Here is a 17,929-nt window from a genome sequence, read left to right on the forward strand (position 1 = left end):
GGTCGCAAAGGGCCTTATCAATGGTATATTTGCCTATAGTGCAAAGAATGGAATAGCTACCGGGGTCCTTAAGTTTCGGGGGAGACTTGTTTTGTAAGAGTGCACTACACTCTTCGGTGAAAGCAATGGTCTCAACCTCAGTGAAGGATCGCTTCTTTGAGAGGATTTCCTTCATAAACTTTGCATAAGAAGGGACTTGGGTAATCAATTCCATAAACGGGATGGTGACTTGCAAATTCTTACAAACTTCCAAAAATTTAGCAAACTTACCTTCCTCCTTGTGCTTTGCTAGACGATGGGGAAATGGTACTTGAACAACTTCCTTGGGAGGAGCATCCTCCACATCTTTCACTTTCTCTTTCTCATTCTCCTTAGGAGCATCCACTTTCTTTGAAACGGCATCACTCTCCTTAGCATTAGGAGAGATTTCTTCAACAACCACCTCATCACTTTCTTTTGGCATAGGAGACCCAACATCTTTGGCATCAAGTTTGCTCTTCCTCTTTAGCATCAACAATCGATGAGGAAATGGTACACGATTTTTAACACTAGGCTCTTCACTAGCCTTCTTTTTGTCATTTCCCCCAAGCTTAGCCTTTTTAACAACCACCTCATCATCCAAAGTCATGGATGGCCCATCATAGTTTGAACCACTTCTCAAGGAAATAGAATTAACAGTTTCATGTGGTTGCTCACCTTGGGGAGGTAGTTGACCGTTCTTTCTTTGAGAGCTAGAAGCGGCTAGTTGAGCCACTTGTTGTTCCAACATCTTGACCGCGGCACTATGGGCTTGATCATTTTTTTGAATTTGAGAAAACAATTCCCTTTGCATTTGGACTATCATGCCCTCGAGCTTACCTGTAACACCCCCGCACACCAGAACGCCTTACCAAGGACCATTCCAGTGTATGACGGTGTCACCATCTCAGTTTTCCGAGGAAGTAGATCAAATTAGACAATACAAGGACAATATTACATTAATAGAATATCTGTCACAATACCATTTTATTCAAGTCTCTAAAATAAAGTTCAATTACAACACTAGTGATTCTACAACTCTTGACCGAGCGTGATGACTCGATCCCTCCAATCCCCAGCGAAGAACCAACAATACCTGCTAAACCAACTGCTCACCATCCCCGAATGGATCACCGCAGATACCACAAAACAACACGGGGTCAGTACTGACTAATCAAATATAAGATAAGACAATAAAGTAAATAGCTGATCATCCACAATCCCAAACTCACCACCTCGTACAAACACCGACTACACATGAAGTGTGTAGCCCCCGCCAGATTACCCATCGCAATGTAATCCTCGCCGCGATGGGTGACCGCAGACCCATCCCCACCTAGTCCGGCTCCTCAACGAGCGACTAACATCATCCTGTCCCTTAATGTGCACATCCCCTCCCGTGGCGGGTTCCACGGAGGGCGAACTAGGGTGTGAAGCCACTCCCGCAAGTGACTCCACCACAATCCCAATCACAGCATCGCTGCTGTCACATGACAACGCCATCATTACCACAACCACTATACTCCGATGATCAGCGGATAACCATGAATCACAATACAATCATAATCTCAATCAATTAACAGTAGACTGAGTAGGAAATCCTACCTCATAACAAAGCATGAAAGACTTCCATTTATAGCCACGCACGACTCCATTAAGCACCCTTGCACATCGGTGACGACATAGACAACCACCACCCACGTCCTCCTTGCTCCGCGAATCCCGACATTCCCAAGGTAGGGGTTTAAGCTAATCCCTTTAAGGTATGAGGCTATGGAGTGATAGAGTAGGGAGATGGTCTAGGGTTAGAGAAAGAGAAACTGTCGAGGAAATGAGAAAAATAGAAATGAATCTCGCGAACTCGTACTTATATTAACGCGTCGACAGCAGCCATACTCGGTCGAGTATAGGAACACTCGGCCGAGTAGACTCCACTCGATCGAGTATTAGTGATACTCGGCCGAGTGGCCTCAGCTAGGTCGAGTAACTAACCAATACGTCTCCTATTACCAGTCTGATCCCTCACCCAATCATTCCTAAGGTCTGTTTGGTCAACAAGGTCGGTCAACAATGCTCCTACAAATCCTGGGTGTTACAATCTTCCCCCCTTAAAAGAACTTCGTCCCCGAAGTTCAGCCCGTACGACACTCCCCGCAAAAAATTATGTACCAAGACCTTAACCACCTTCACAAAGGTGCACAAATTCACATTATCCATCAATTATCATCAGCCATCTTATCCAACAACAATCGCTTATCACCGCTACCTTCCCAAACAATGCTACTCACAACTTACACATATACATACGGAGATTAGTCAAAACAGCATTCAACCCTATACTTACACAAGTATGCAATTGAAACACTTTACACAATGTAAGAAACCATACCCAAATGTAAACTACCACGTTCCGTACGCTTATATTAAATATACAAAAGCAAAGCGATACACCCTTATAAGGTACCTAAGTACACCATCACCACATTCCGAACACGTATACCAATTATCATCAACTGAACCGAATCTTCATAATACTTGACACCCATGCACCATATAATTTTCATATTAATTACATACAACATAGATGCGGCTTAAAGAAAACATAATTGTAATCCAGTAACTCCGAATGTGAACACCTAACATACATATAATTCCCCAATATTTCATAAAATTAAATACTTACACATAAATAAAATACATATTTCACAAATAAAATACTTATCATAAAACTTGAGTTGAGACATCCGTGTATAGTATAATCTTCATATTACCCGAATACAACATAGCTATCGCTTCAAGGAAACATGAACATAAATTCCGAATGTTAACTACATACATGTAATTCCAAAATCATAGGTATAACTAAACACATATTTTACATAATTAAATACTTAATTCCGCGACATTACTCTCCCCTCTTAAAGGAACTTCGTCCCCGAAGTTCACCAGTAATCGTTTTCCCAAACCCAACGCTAAAACGTACCACATGACGGCGACATTACTTATAAACTCATGTAGCTCAACTTGTTTTACGACATTACACTCTGGTGACTTATAAAAACCAAATACTTCAGCAACCAACATATATACTCTTATAGCGACAGTTAACATATAGGATAATTGAAAAAGAACAGGTCTATACATAACCTCATTGAAACAATTATCATTGTAACTAAACATATACATACGTATAACACTTCTTACAGTGAGCACGTGATATGAGTAAAGTATTACCTTCATATAATTAAATGTCTAGGGTATTTCCCCCCCTTAAAATAACTAACCTGTTTTATACAACGAAACATTCATAAATTTATAGCCGATACCAACAATCACAAATCCATGATACCATAATGATCCATCTGTAGGACGTCATCTAGTATAACATAGTAAAACAAGTATCTAGCAAGCTTTGTCACACAATTATCACGTAATTATGAAATTTTCATAACAAATTTCCAATGTCCCTCTGAAGTCGCAATAATCGGCCGAGTATGAAAGACTACTCGGTCGAGTACGCTCTACTCGGTCGAGTATAGGAATACTCGGCCGAGTAAGCTCTACTCGGTCGAGTAGTAATCTATACTCGGTCGAGTGATGCCCGCCAGAGAGCGTTTTGTCGATATCACTTAGCTATCACTAACAACCTGCAACAATTCTTCACAATGGTTTAATACATAACTAATTTCTACCTGAAGTGACATGAAACACGTCTCCATACGTTAACCAAGTAACGGCCTTATGGCCAAATACAATCATCCAACAGAAGGTACCAAATACCGAAAGCAACATCTAAAGAAGAGGCAATAAATCCGACACCACAAAACAAGTCCATCACCACTAATTAAGTCTAACATCCAAGAAATCAACTAAATAAGTCTAACATCCAAGATCAGCAACGAGGACCCTCCTCCATGTCATCACCACCACCGCGCCTTTAAGTACCGCACTGGAAAACCCGCCGCCGAGTAGTCCCCTCCCGGTGATCACGGAGTTGGCTCCCCACGGTCTGCGAGGTAGCCAAACTCGTCTCCTCCGGGAGGTCTCCAAACTAGGGTCCACCCCATAACTGTGGAACACTCCCGTATCCACTCCCGGTCCTCTCCACCATACAGGCTGTGCCAAATCAGTCCCTATGCCCTGATTAAGGGTCATCTCGTGTAGGTTGCGGAGCACCAAAGTAGAAGAGATCCGCTCGCCCACTCACGAGGCCGCATCCTAGGGTCATGCACCGTAGGGTACGGCGAGTACTGATAGGGGTGGTAAGGGTAAGAGTCGGGGGCAGAGTAAGAGGGCTCAGACACAACCGGGTCTACCCTAGGCTGCCTAACTCCACGACGCTCCCTAGGTGGGGGAGGTGCCTGCTGCTGTCCCTCATGTACTGTAACAGGTTCGGGTAAGTCCGGGAGGATCCATGGGTCGATCAGTAGGGGCCCGGGGGCTCAGTCTAGGGATGCCACAAGGCTCCCACTCGGCCAAATGATCAACAGGGAGATGAGTGGGTCGGAAGCACCATCCACATAGTACCCTCACCCTCCAAGCATACGACCCATCATCCATCTTCCTCAACCATCGGTTCGACGCCGCATCAAGGCGTCCATGGTGGGTACAACCTCAACATACTCATTCCCCTCGGGAGGTGGGGCCTCAAAGTCGGTCGTCGGCCGAGCTAGGCGGGTCACTATGGCCCCGCAAGCAATAAATCGGGTCTCAGACTGTGCCATGCGCTCCAGACTAGCGCACACTATACCAGGAGCACTGTAGTAAAACGGTTTCCGGCGGTGGAGGTTAAGGTAGGACACAAGGAGCATGAATTCGTGAGAATTGAGCTTACTCACGTCCTCTCTCGAGTAAAGCGCATGTGTCAACATCCTTAGAAACATACGAAGGGAAACGTGGATATCATTAATCAACATGGCACCGACGGTTTAGGGCGGGTCCGCACGGTCAAATAAGGAAGGTACTGAGGTGCGCCACTGTTCTTGGCCACGTCACTAAGGTAGTCATCATCCTCGGCCTCTAAACCCAAATGGTCAGCCAACTCATCAAGGGTAAGCTCATGATCCTCATTCATGAGGCGAAAAGAGACGGTCTTGCCCTTCCTATCATAAACAAAAGAGCTCAAAAACTCTAAGGTCAAGTGGGGGTATGATTTCTTTCTCAAGTGATACAACCCCTCCATGCCCAAAATCTTGAAAATGTGAACTATGTCCTCCTTAATCCCCAGAGTCTCAAGAATACTAGGGTTGACACAACGGGTGGGGCGAAAAGGACGACGCATAAGAGCCACAAAAGCCTTACGATGATCGAAGTTAGCAAAAATTACCGATGGATGTGCCTCCACCGGCGGTACAACCGGCCCACTGCTACATTGCCCCGCCTCGAGTTGGGCATTCGCGCGAGGTCTCTTGTTGGGTAAACCTCTAGTTTTCACCATACTGCAAGAAAATCGTTTTTAACAAAGGATTGACACTTGAAAGTTCTTAACACAAAGGACGGACTGTTTTACTTGTATATCGATTTTGGAATAAGCTTTGCAAGATAAACTATCAGAAATCACCATGTATTTTACAATTCACATAGTCCCAAGTTTCCAAATTGCTTCAAATCAGAAAATACTCATCAGCAATAAGAAAAATTTCGTTTTTGCTAACCCTAGAATTCAGAAATTGGATTTTTACCTCATACAATAATTAACCAAAATGTACACAAAGTCTATATGTAGTCGAATTCGAAAAAAAATCACTAAATTTAAGACTGATTTTCAATTGTTTTTAACAAGAAATCGAAATATGGCATGCTAATACACCAAGTCTTTGAAACAATGAAGGAATTTGAGTTTAAATCTTACCTTAAACTGATTTAGGGCACTTAAGAACAAGTGTGACGCCAAGATGTTACCCAAAAACTTGAGGAAGGAAGAGTATGGAGTTTTAGAGAGAAGGAAAGATGAAGATGGGAGGCGGAAATAAGAAAGAAAGGCACGAAAATAGGGTTTTTGTATAACCCAAAAAAGGCTCACTACAAAGAACACTCGGTCGAGTGTTGGGAGTACTCGGCCGAGTGTTCACTACTCGGTCGAGTATTTAGGATACTCGGCCGAGTGAGCACTACTCGGTCGAGTACCATTCTTACTCGGTCGAGTTTTTAAGACCAGAGTCGATTATTATTCTGACAAAATGGGTACTCGGTTATGTAACTTGATACTCGGCCGAGTTTGGTCTACTCGGTCGAGTACTCGCATCTACTCGGTCGAATTTTTTCGAAATAAAGAAGGATTCGTAACTTTTCTTTGTTCTGCAAAATCAAATAATATCGTTCGGAGTTCCGGGATTCCGGCTCGTCACAATTAAAACTGATTCCTACCACGTAAACACATAACAACACGTATCCGTACATTCATCTCCAAACAATCATCACTTCTACCTTCATCCCTCACTATGCCAAGAAACTATTTTACTGCACCCATATGGCATATGTCACAATTTAATTACGGTACCTACCAGGTTTAGCTCTATATCACATCATTTCTCTACGCTAATCACCGGACGTACACATTATTCACATTTGTAACACAGTAATTTCACACCTAACACATTCATCATAAAACAAATTGATTAATTTGTCACTGATCACACCTTGCAACAATTCCATATTCACTTCCACTTTTCCACACATCTATCTAACACATACCACTCTAGTAATAGATACGCACACAATAGATGCACACAACACACAACACTTAGCAATCCACGACTCACACTAGTTACCCTTTTCCCGTGTCTGGCTTAAGTCCGATGGGGCCATGATTTTGAAATGAGGGCGCCTACTCACCCAAAATCTAGCATCGGCTGGGGCTCCCAACGTACATACACCAGGTTCATTTTAATTGACACCCTATGTTCATTAATTTCGTTAGTTCAGGTTCCAAAATCGTCGGCTCTGATACCACTTTGTAACACCCCCGCACACCAGAACGCCTTACCAAGGACCATTCCAGTGTATGACGGTGTCACCATCTCGGTTTTTCGAGGAAGTAGATCAAATTAGACAATACAAGGACAATATTACATTAATAGAATATCTGTCACAATACCATTTTATTCAAGTCTCTAAAATAAAGTTCAATTACAACACTAGTGATTCTACAACTCTTGACCAGTAGCGTGATGACTCGATCCCTCCAATCCCAGAAAGAAGAACCAACAATACCGCTTAAACCAACCGCTCACCATCCCCGAATGGATCACCGCAGATACCACAAAACAACACGGGGTCAGTACTGACTAATCAAATATAAGATAAGACAATAAAGTAAATAGCTGATCATCCACAATCCCAAACTCACCACCTCGTACAAACACCGACTACACACGAAGTGTGTAGCCCTGCCAGATTACCCATCGCAACAGGTAATCCTCGCCGCCAGTGGGTGACCGCAGCCCATCCCCACCTAGTCCAGCTCCTCAACGAGCGACTAACAGTCCCTGTCCCTTAATGTGCACATCCCCTCCCGTGGCGGGTTCCACGGAGGGCGAACTAGGGTGTGAAGCCACTCCCGCAAGTGACTCCACCACAATCCCAATCACAGCATCGCTGCTGTCACATGACAACGCCATCATTACCACAACCACTATACTCCGATGATCAGCGGATAACCATGAATCACAATACAATCATAATCTCAATCAATTAACAGTAGACTGAGTAGGAAATCCTACCTCATAACAAAGCATGAAAGACTTCCATTTATAGCCACGCACGACTCCATTAAGCACCCTTGCACATCGGTGACGACATAGACAACCACCACCCACGTCCTCCTTGCTCCGCGAATCCCGACATTCCCAAGGTAGGGGTTTAAGCTAATCCCTTTAAGGTATGAGGCTATGGAGTGATAGAGTAGGGAGATGGTCTAGGGTTAGAGAAAGAGAAACTGTCGAGGAAATGAGAAAAATAGAAATGAATCTCGCGAACTCGTACTTATATTAACGCGTCGACAGCAGCCATACTCGGTCGAGTATAGGAACACTCGGCCGAGTAGACTCTACTCGGTCGAGTATTGGTGATACTCGGCCGAGTGGCCTCAGCTAGGTCGAGTAACTAACCAATACGTCTCCTATTACCAGTCTGATCCCTCACCCAATCATTCCTAAGGTCTGTTTGGTCAACAAGGTCGGTCAACAACGCTCCTACAAATCCTGGGTGTTACATTACCAACTCCTTGATGTTGGCCATTTTGTGGTGGATTTTGTTGGTAATTGTTTTGTGGGGGCCTTTGTTGATTTTGATAACCCGACGGAGGGATATACTTTTGTTTTTGAGGAACATAGACATTTTGTTGTGGTGGGGGTTGAGGGTTAAGCACATTATTGCTAGTGTAAGACAAGTTCGGATGAAATTTTGAATTCGGGTTATAAGTGCTGGAAAATGTACCCGGTGGATATGAACTTTGTCTAAAAGCTTGAAAAGTATTTACCTCTTCAATGGGGGCTCGACAATGTGCGGCATAATGACCCGCACCTCCGCAACCATCACAAACAATGATTTGACTTGTTGAAGACACGACATTGAGTTGTTGAATGGAATCTTTAGCATCTCTCTCCGCCAATTGTTGTTGGAGTAAGGCAATTTGAGCTAGCAAGACGGAGTTGTTGGAGGATTATTCTTTACCTTTGGATGGCACAACTCGGGAATTGACATATTGGGCATCATGGATCGCCATAGATTCGATCGTGGCATGAGCAAGGTCGGTGTCAATTTGATCAAACCGCCCATTGTTAGCGGAATCAAGAATCCTTCGGGACTCGGCACAACATCCATTGTAGAATATTATTGCTAGAAACCAATAATCTAGCCCATGATGTGGGTATTGCCTTTGAAGCTCTTTGTACCTCTCCCAAGCTTCATATAAACTCTCAAGAGCTTGTTGACGGAATCCGGTGATTTGGCTCCTCAAAGTTTGAGTTTTCTCCGGTGGAAAAAACTTTTGATAAAAAGCAAGAGCTAATGTCTCCCAATTGGTGATTCCCAAGGCGGTGCGGTCAAGGCTATTGATCCAAAGCTTGGCCTTGTCCTTCAAAGAGAAAGGGAAAAGTATTTCCCTTATTTGGGCTTGGGTGACGCCCGTTTGACGGATCATGGAGCAATAGTCACAAAAATTTTGCACATGCAAATTGGGATCCTCCAAAGGACTTCCTCCAAATTGCTTCCTCTCCACAAGGCTAATGAAAGCCGGCTTGATCTCGAATTCCGGTGCCGTGATTTGAGTGGTTGTGATTTCGGCCGGAAGCATGGCCGCGGTGGGCTTTGAATGATTGGAAAGTTTCACCATCTTTTTGGTAGTAGATGGTGATGGTGGTGGAGATGATGAACTTGAAACCTCCTCCTCTTCAAGGGCTTCTAGATCGTCTAAGTAAGACTTTCTAGCACTTTCAACTTGTATGGGAGAAGTAGCTTCTTTCACTTCCTTCCAAAATCGTCGTCTTCTCCTAAAGGTTTTCTCGGGATCGGAATCCGGTGAAAGCAATTCTCCACTTCGAGAGGACCTGGGCATAAGACAACAATTTCTAGAGAAGTGATAAGTAACGGTCTCAAGGAACAAGTGTTCCCCAAGACAAAGGAAAACAAGATAAAAATCGACAATTCAAAAACCAATAAAACCGTTAATCGCGTACCTATGCAAATATAATTACCCTAAACAACAAGTTAATGTAGCAATAGGGGTCGAACACAAGGAAACGGGAATTACGTCGTGAATTGTTATGGGTGGATTTTTATCAAGGTTGATTACGATTTGGTTTGGTTTGGTTGTTTGATGATTAATAACAATGATGATGTAGATTATATAATAAAAGAGAGTCTAAGGGGTTTGGGTCACACATGCAAAAGTAAACATATGATTATGATAAATTCGGTACTAAAACATTGTCAATTGCTTAGGCTTAAAGATACCCACCTTGCGGCATTAGCATCAACCATAGACCAGGTCCTAGAGAAACTCTCGTCCATGACTAGGTCGTCCTACTATACATGCTTAGTCTAATTCAATTCCGTGCCTCTCGACTTATAGAACGAATGAACAAACTTAATCATTTGAATAAGGCCTTAAACAACGATTAAACGTGACGATGCAAGCATGTGATAGAAGCAATATGAACAATATTATTATTAACTTATTTTATCATGTTTATATATTAAATTTATGCATGGCTCCCCTAGCCCTTAGACTAAGAGATTTAGCTACTCATTTTAAGATGTAAATTGTAAACTATATTAAGAGAAGTGATAAACATGATTTTATGATCTAAACAGATTAGGTGATATAACATGTAAAGGAAATTATGCTAATGAAATGAGATTAATAATAAACTAAATAGCAATGTAAAATGTAAACTATAAATAGAAATACCTTAATAGAAATAACTTGTATGGAAGAAACAAATAGAACCAAATGCTTGAAATGTAATAATAACCAAATGTTTAAGAACTACAAGATTAACTAATTTGTAAACTAATATGAAAACTATTGAGAGATTATATTGCTTAAGGCTATGAAGAACTAAAATGAGACGTAAAAATTGAGATTATCAAAGCCTTGGAATACCTCTCCTATTTATAGGAGAGAAGAGGATAACGTAAAAGCCAAGAGGCATGCACCCCCGATCGGGGCCACCCCACCCCGATCGGGGTCGTGTGTTTCCGGGTATTTCCTCTTAATTCCTCCCTTAATTTCTTGAGGAATCCTAAGAGCGTGATTAATGACCCTTAATGCACCTGGGTAAATGCTCCATCTATGATCTTTAGAGCTCCCAAAAAGCATCCTAAGCATGTTATATACGTGTTTTGGGTTATAGTTTGCGTGTTTATATATACCTTTTCTTATATAGTTTCAAGATGCCGCCAAAGAGAAACGCCCTGTATGTTAGAGCTGAGAACATGACCACCGATGATATAGTAAAGATGTTGGAGCACCAGGATGCTCTTACGGAAGCGTTGAAAAGAGTGGGAAGGATAAGGAGGTTGATCATTCAAAGATCAGCATCCACATAGCGAGATTCAACCCTAAAGAGTATTAGGGGACCGGGGAGCCAATGCTTCTAGATAGTTGGCACAGAGAGATGGAGAATATCCTGGAATTGGTGCATTGCCCGGTTGAGTTGAAGGCAGAACAAGCTGCGTTCTACCTGAGGGAAGCGGCAGGTGAGTGGTGGGACAAGGTAAAGGTGAATGCTAGGGATATGTATGCGAAGCAGGGGCTACCTGCTATACCTTGGGATGAGTTCAGGAGAGCCATGAGGTGAGAGTTCGTACCGGAACATGTGAGGAGCAAGATGAGAGAGGAGTTCGATGAGTTTAAGATGACATCTGACATGACGGTGGCTGAGTACTACCGTAAGTTTAATGAGAAGGCTAGGTATGCTGAGGATATGGGGTTGAGTGATGAGAACCTAGCTTTGCGATTTGAGAAGGGGTTGACCCCCAAGATAATGGAGAAGCTACCTGTGGGAGTCCTTACAGATGTTAAGGAAGCTTATGAGAGAGCTGGGAGGGCTGAGAGGTTGGTGGAGATGACCCGAGAGAGAGGTGCTGAGAAAAGAAAGGCTAAGAGTGAGGGTGGTGGCCAATCTAACTACAAGAAGGGCAACCACACTCAGGCGAGAGCATATTCATCTGGTTCAGGGTTTAGTACTGGGGCTTCCTTTGGGCGTGGCCCTGGGAGTAGTAGCAGTAGCTGGGGAATGACTTGTTACAACTGTGGCGGTGTAGGTCACAAGAGACATGAGTGCACCAGTGCGGTGAGTGGGGGTTTTTAGAGGCCGGGACAGGGAAGCTTTTCACAGGGGCCGGCACAGAGTTATGTGAGCAACAAACCGGCTGGGTCATGGAACAACCGGGGATACCAGAGCAATAATGGTGGAGGTAACCGCAATAGCGGTAATTCTTATCAGAAGCCAGCTACAAACACCAACAACAACCAGGGGTCGGGTGCTAAGCCGGCTACCTCAGCTAGTACTGTCCAGGGAGGTGGGCAGAAGACCAGTGGAAAGCTGTTTATGATGGAGAAGAAAGCAACTGAGGACAACGCTCATGTTATCACTAGTACTTTTCTTGTTAATGGTGTTTATACCTTTGTTTTGTTTGATTTGGGGGCATCACAGTCGTTTGTATCTTCGAGTCATGTTAAACAGTTGGGTTTGAGAGAATATGAGTCTGTAAGAGAGGAAGTTTTTATACCTTCGGGTGAGTCTGTATCGTGTGGGAGGTTGTATAGAGATGTATCCATGATAGTTGGGCAAGTCGATCTACATGTAGACTTGCTAGAGTTTCCTTTAGACGGTTTTGAAATGATAGTTGGGATGGATTGGTTAGGAAAGTACAAAGCTAAGATAGACTGTCATCAAAAGAAAGTGTCTCTGAGAGGTCCTAAGGGCATTAGTGTGTCTTATCGTGGGTTTGTTGTCAAACCCAAAGTTAAGTTGATTGCAGCTGTGACCTTGAAGTCCTATCTGAGGAAGGGGTGCCCGTTGATCTTGTGCCATGTGAGAGATGACAGGATGGAGAGTCCGACAGTTGAGTAGATACCAGTTGTGGGGGAGTTTCCAGATGTTTTTCCAGAGGAGATTCCGGGGTTGCCTCCGAAGAGGGAGATAGATTTCAGTGTGGAGCTAAAACCGGGGAAGGGGCCAATCTCTAAGGCATCATACCGGATGGGTCCTAAGGATTTGGAGGAGCTCAGGAAGTAGTTAGATGATCTGATTAAGAGGGGATACAATAGACCTAGTGTATCACCGTGGGGAGCGCCAGTTCTGTTTGTGAAGAAGAAAGATGGGAGCTTGAGGTTGTGCATAGATTATAGGGAGCTGAACAGAGTGACGGTAAAGAACAAGTATCCTATGCCAAGGATAGATGACCTGTTTGATCAGTTGAGTGGTGCAAAAGTCTTTTCCAAGATTGATTTGAGGTCGGGGTACCATCAGGTGAAGATTAGAGAGGAGGACATACCAAAGACCGCTTTCACGTCGAGGTATGGCCATTATGAGTATATGGTGATGCCGTTTGGATTATCTAATGCGCCAGCTGTGTTTATGGATTTGATGAACAGAGTCTTCAGTCAATTTTTGGACAAGTTTGTGGTGGTTTTCATAGATAACATCTTAGTCTTTTCCAAGACTAAGGAGGAACATGAGGAACATCTCAGGATTGTGTTGCAGACATTGAGAGAGCATGAGTTGTATGCTAAGTTGTCCAAGTGTGAGTTCTGGTTGGAGAAAATTGCCTTTCTGGGGCATGTGATTTTAAAGGATGGGGCAGCTGTGGATCCGGCAAAGATTATGGCAGTTAACAAGTGGGAAGCACCAAAGAATGTAGCTGAGATCAAGAGTTTCTTGGGTTTAGTTGGATATTATCGACGGTTCGTGAAAGATTTCTCCAAGATTTCTAGACCTTTGACAACCTTGATGAGGAAAGAGAACATGTTTCGTTGGGATGAGAGTTGTGAGACGGCGTTCCAAACATTAAAGGAGCGGTTGACCACAACTCCAATCTTAGCATTGCCTGAAGGGAGTGAAAACTTTGAAGTGTATACAGATGCTTCAAAGAATGGTTTGGAATGTGTGTTGATGTAAAATGGTAAAGTGATTGCCTATCCTTCTAGGCAATTGAATCCTTATGAGGAGAATTATCCTACACACGATCTGGAGTTGGGTGGAGTTGTGTTTGCTCTCAAGATTTGGAGACATTACCTATATGGGGCAACCTTTAAGGTATTTTCAGATCACAAGAGTCTCAAGTACATCTTCACTCAAAAGGAGTAGAACATGAGACAGAGGAGGTGGATGGAGTTGATTGGCAATTATGACATGGACATTATCTACCATAAAGGGAAGGCCAATGTAGTTGCAGATGCTTTGAGCAGGAAGAGTGTACATTTTTTGTGCACAACTATATCGTTGATGAGATTGAGAGATGAGGTTGGGATGCCATAGGAGATTTGACGGTCCGGTCTGATCTTTATGATGATATTCGTGATAAGCAAGTGTTGGATCCTAAGATGGTAGAGTGGAGAACTTGAGTAGAGAAAGGGACAGTGTCTAGATTCTCTATTCATACAGATGGTAGCTTGAGGTTTGATGAGAGGTGGTGCGTCCCTAATGATGAGGAGCTGAAAAAGACAATCATGACAGAGGCACATTGTACACCATATTCGGTACATCCAGGTGGTGACAAGCTATACAAGGATTTAAAGAAGACTTTCTGGTGGCTTGGGATGAAGAAATAAACAGCTGAGTTTGTGGCCCGTTGTTTGACATGTCAGAGAGTTAAAGGGGAGCAGCGATGACCACAAGGTAAGATTCAGTCTTTAGAGATACCTGCGTGGGCGTGGGAGTCCATTATATGGATTTTATCGTGGGTTTGCCAAAGAGTCTGCAGGGTAACAACATGATATAGGTTATAGTGGACCGATTGACCAAGTCAGCTTATTTTGTGCCAATGAAAGATACATGGACTAAGACACAATTGGCTATGGCTTATTGGAAGAATGTGCTGAGATTACACGGGGTGCCTAAAGACATAGTATATGACAGAGATTCGAGGTTTATCTCAGGGTTTTGGAAAGAGTTGCAGGAGTATTTGGGAACTACATTGAAGATGAGTACAATATTTCATCCTGCGACAGATGGTCAGACAGAGAGGACAATCAAGACTCTTGAGGATATGTTACGAGCTTGTGTGATGGATTTTGCTGGTAGCTGGGAACAGAGGTTAGATTTGATTGAGTTTTCTTACAACAACAGCTATCACACCAGGATTGGCATGGCACCATTTGAGGCTTTATATGGGAGGAGATGTAGGAGTCTGATTTGTTGGGATGACAGTGCTGATGCAGTGGTTTTAGGACCAGAGATGGTACATGAGATGGTTGAGCAGATTAAGCTGATCAGGGAGAGGATGAGAGCGGCTCAGGATAGACAAAAGAGTTATGCAGATCTACATCGCCGGGATATAGAGTTTCAGGTTGGGGACAAGGTTCTTCTGAAAGTGTCTCCTATGCGTGGGGTCATGAGATTTGGTAAGAAAGGCAAGCTGAGTCAGAAGTTCATATGACCATATGAGATCTTAGACCGAGTTGGAGAGGTTGCTTATCGTTTGGCTTTACCGTCTGCTTTGGATAGGGTACATAATGTGTTTCATGTGTCTCAGATGTGGAAGTGTGTGAGTGATCCGTCACGTGTGTTAGAGGCGGAGAGCATAGAGCTAGATGAGTCCTTGTCTTATCTTGAGGTGCCTAAATAGATTCTTGATCGGAAGGTTAGGAAGACTAGACATGGTGAGACGGTCTTGCTTAAGATTCTTTGGTCTAATCATGAGGTTGAGGAAGCTACATGGGAGGCAGAGGAGGCCATGAGAGAGCGCTATCTGTTTCTTTTTAATCAGGTATGTATGGTTACGAGGACGTAACCTTGTTTCTTTTAGGGGGGTAGGAGATGGCCGCGAAGAGTTTTTACATCTTTTGTGTTGCTTTTGGTTATAGTTAGTAGTTGTCTGAGTCGGGTTGAGTTTGGTTGGTACGTATGTTTTGGGAAGTTTTATGTTGAGTTTTGTTTTGTTGTTGCGTCGGGAGAGAGTTAGTGTGCTTTTGTTTTGTTGTGGTTTGAACTTTGGGGACGAAGTTCTTTTTAAGGAGGGAAGACTGTAATACTACGGTTTTACGAGTCTCTGGGTACTCTATCGAGTGGGCCTTACTCTGTCGAGTAAGGGTGTTTTGATTTACGAAGCAGTATTCTGTCTGTAGGGTACTCGATCGAGTAGCCTTGGCACTCGATCGAGTAAGGGGCACTCGATCGAGTACATTACTTACTCGATAGAGTAGCTCGGTTAGCGGGTTATATTTTGACGGGTTTTGTTAATAATGCGGATTAGTATATATAATATGTCGTCATCTTTCATAAAAACTTTTATAAACCTAATACACTCAAAAAGGAGATTCAAACTACGTTGTTCTCTTCATCCGCATTATTGGCAAATCCCGGAGCTTGAGAGGTCGGATTTCATTGTTCTTTGTGTTTTGTGATCCTTGTGTCAAGGGTAAGTCCTACATACCAATTTTATAGCGCTTGGTTGACTTTGCTTAAACCCTAATTTTGGGATTGGAGTTTTTATGATTAGTTGTCTATGTAGTAATTGTATGATTATGTGATAGGAGGAGGATTCGTATAGGAGAGATTTTGAGACAGCTGCTAAGATCGTCTGCAGTTTGTGTTGCATTCCAGGTAGGGTTTTCTCTACTCGGTATTAGTTACATGGTATGTGTGGTGATTGTGCTGTAGTTAGTGATTGTTGTTTGATTCAGACGGTTGTGATTATATCTTGTTGATTGATTCAGACGGTTGTGGATTTTGGTGTTATAGTTATTGTTTATCTGTCTGTGTTCTTCAGGGCGTGTCCCTGGCTGAGTGGAGTCACTTGCGGGAGTGGCTTCACGCCCATAATTTGCCTTCTGTGGAACCCGCCACAGAAGGGATGTGCACATTAATGGACTTGGGTTTATCGCTCGATGGAGATGAGCGGGGATTTGGTGGGTACGGCTGCGGTCCCCCACTGGCGGTGTGGAGTATCTGTTGCCATGGCTACTCTGGCAGGGCTATACACTTTAGTGTGTAGTCAGTTATGTGGAGATTGTGTATGGAGACTGGGTTTTGGATGTGACGATTGAGCTGTTTGATCTTTGTTATATCGTGATTTGTATTGTGTAAGTAGTACTGACCCCGTCTTTGTTTTGTAAAACTGTGGTGATCCATTCGGGGATGGTGAGCAGTTGTTGAACAGGTTTGATTAGAGACATTTGGGCTAGCTGGGATGTGTCTTCACAAGCTGATTAGAGTCTTCCGCTGTCGTATTTTAGTAGTTTGATACATTTGGTTTTTGAGAACGTGTACCGTATTTTTATCAGTTTGGATTTGGATTGTAATCACTTAAAATTTATTACTATTTAAATTATGTTTCGTTATTGTCATTTGATTATCATTGCCTTGGGAAACCGAGATGGTGATGTTCTTATACCTGAGTGGTACTGGTAAGGCACTTGGAGTATGGGGGTGTCACATCTAAGGCTTGTGTTTACGATCGGTAGGTCGTAAACACGTGTCGATTTTGTGACTTAGGAAGTCGAGTGTAGAATTTTAAGGGAGTGGTGAGGGACGAAAGTTCGCGTGTTGATTATGGTGTATGAAGGTTGGTATTTTTAGAGAAATGTGGGAAGGTAGGTCGGTTGAGTTTGCGTAGAAACTAAGCAGACAGCCTGAAGAGGCGCGAGCTACCTTGTGACTCAAGCGGGTGTATTGTCCCTTTCAACAATTTGGATTTTGCATTTTTTCTAACCAATGTTTTGTTGGTTGTGATTTGTGGTCTTTGAGGTTTGGTTAGCCGTGTAAGCTTACTCTTGGGTGATATTTGGGGTAGGTATTTTGTGTTTTTGACTCGGATTTGACACGTGTGAGTCTGGATTTGAATTTCGAGTCGGGTTTTGGCCCGGTGTCGGTTTAGCTCTAAATAGGGTCATTTTAATGGAAATGACATGATAAAGACATTCATGCAATATTTCCGACATTCGATATTTAGTTTGACTCGGGTTGATTCAGGTTGACTCGAGTTGCGGGTTTCTGAGTCGATTTTGGGTCCGAAGACGGTTTTAACTCTAAATAGTGTTATTTCAATGCAAATGAAGTTAGAAAACTTTTGAAATCATTTTTCATATCCGAGTAGTGTACTAAACTGTCTCATGAATAGCCAATGCACGCACGCATATCAAAAATACGTTATAGTCCGATCATCATCGAGTGGTTTTTGGAAGGTGCAGATACTGGGTATCTCCATGCCCCCACTTTGACTGAGGCTTGGACAGGGCAAA

The 17,929-nt window shown here is 43.2% G+C and overlaps 1 non-coding gene across 1 annotated transcript; it reads left to right on the forward strand.

The window, feature by feature from the left end:
• The first annotated feature begins 8,873 nt into the window (after window positions 1-8,873).
• LOC141589408 (small nucleolar RNA R71) lies at window positions 8,874-8,980 on the forward strand. The gene has a single exon (XR_012520347.1). It is a non-coding gene; the product is annotated as a small nucleolar RNA R71 (small nucleolar RNA).
• Window positions 8,981-17,929: the final 8,949 nt, after the last annotated feature.

The sequence above is a fragment of the Silene latifolia genome, chromosome 6 (genome assembly GCF_048544455.1).
Source record: "Silene latifolia isolate original U9 population chromosome 6, ASM4854445v1, whole genome shotgun sequence".
In the NCBI taxonomy this organism is placed as follows: Eukaryota; Viridiplantae; Streptophyta; class Magnoliopsida; order Caryophyllales; family Caryophyllaceae; genus Silene; species Silene latifolia.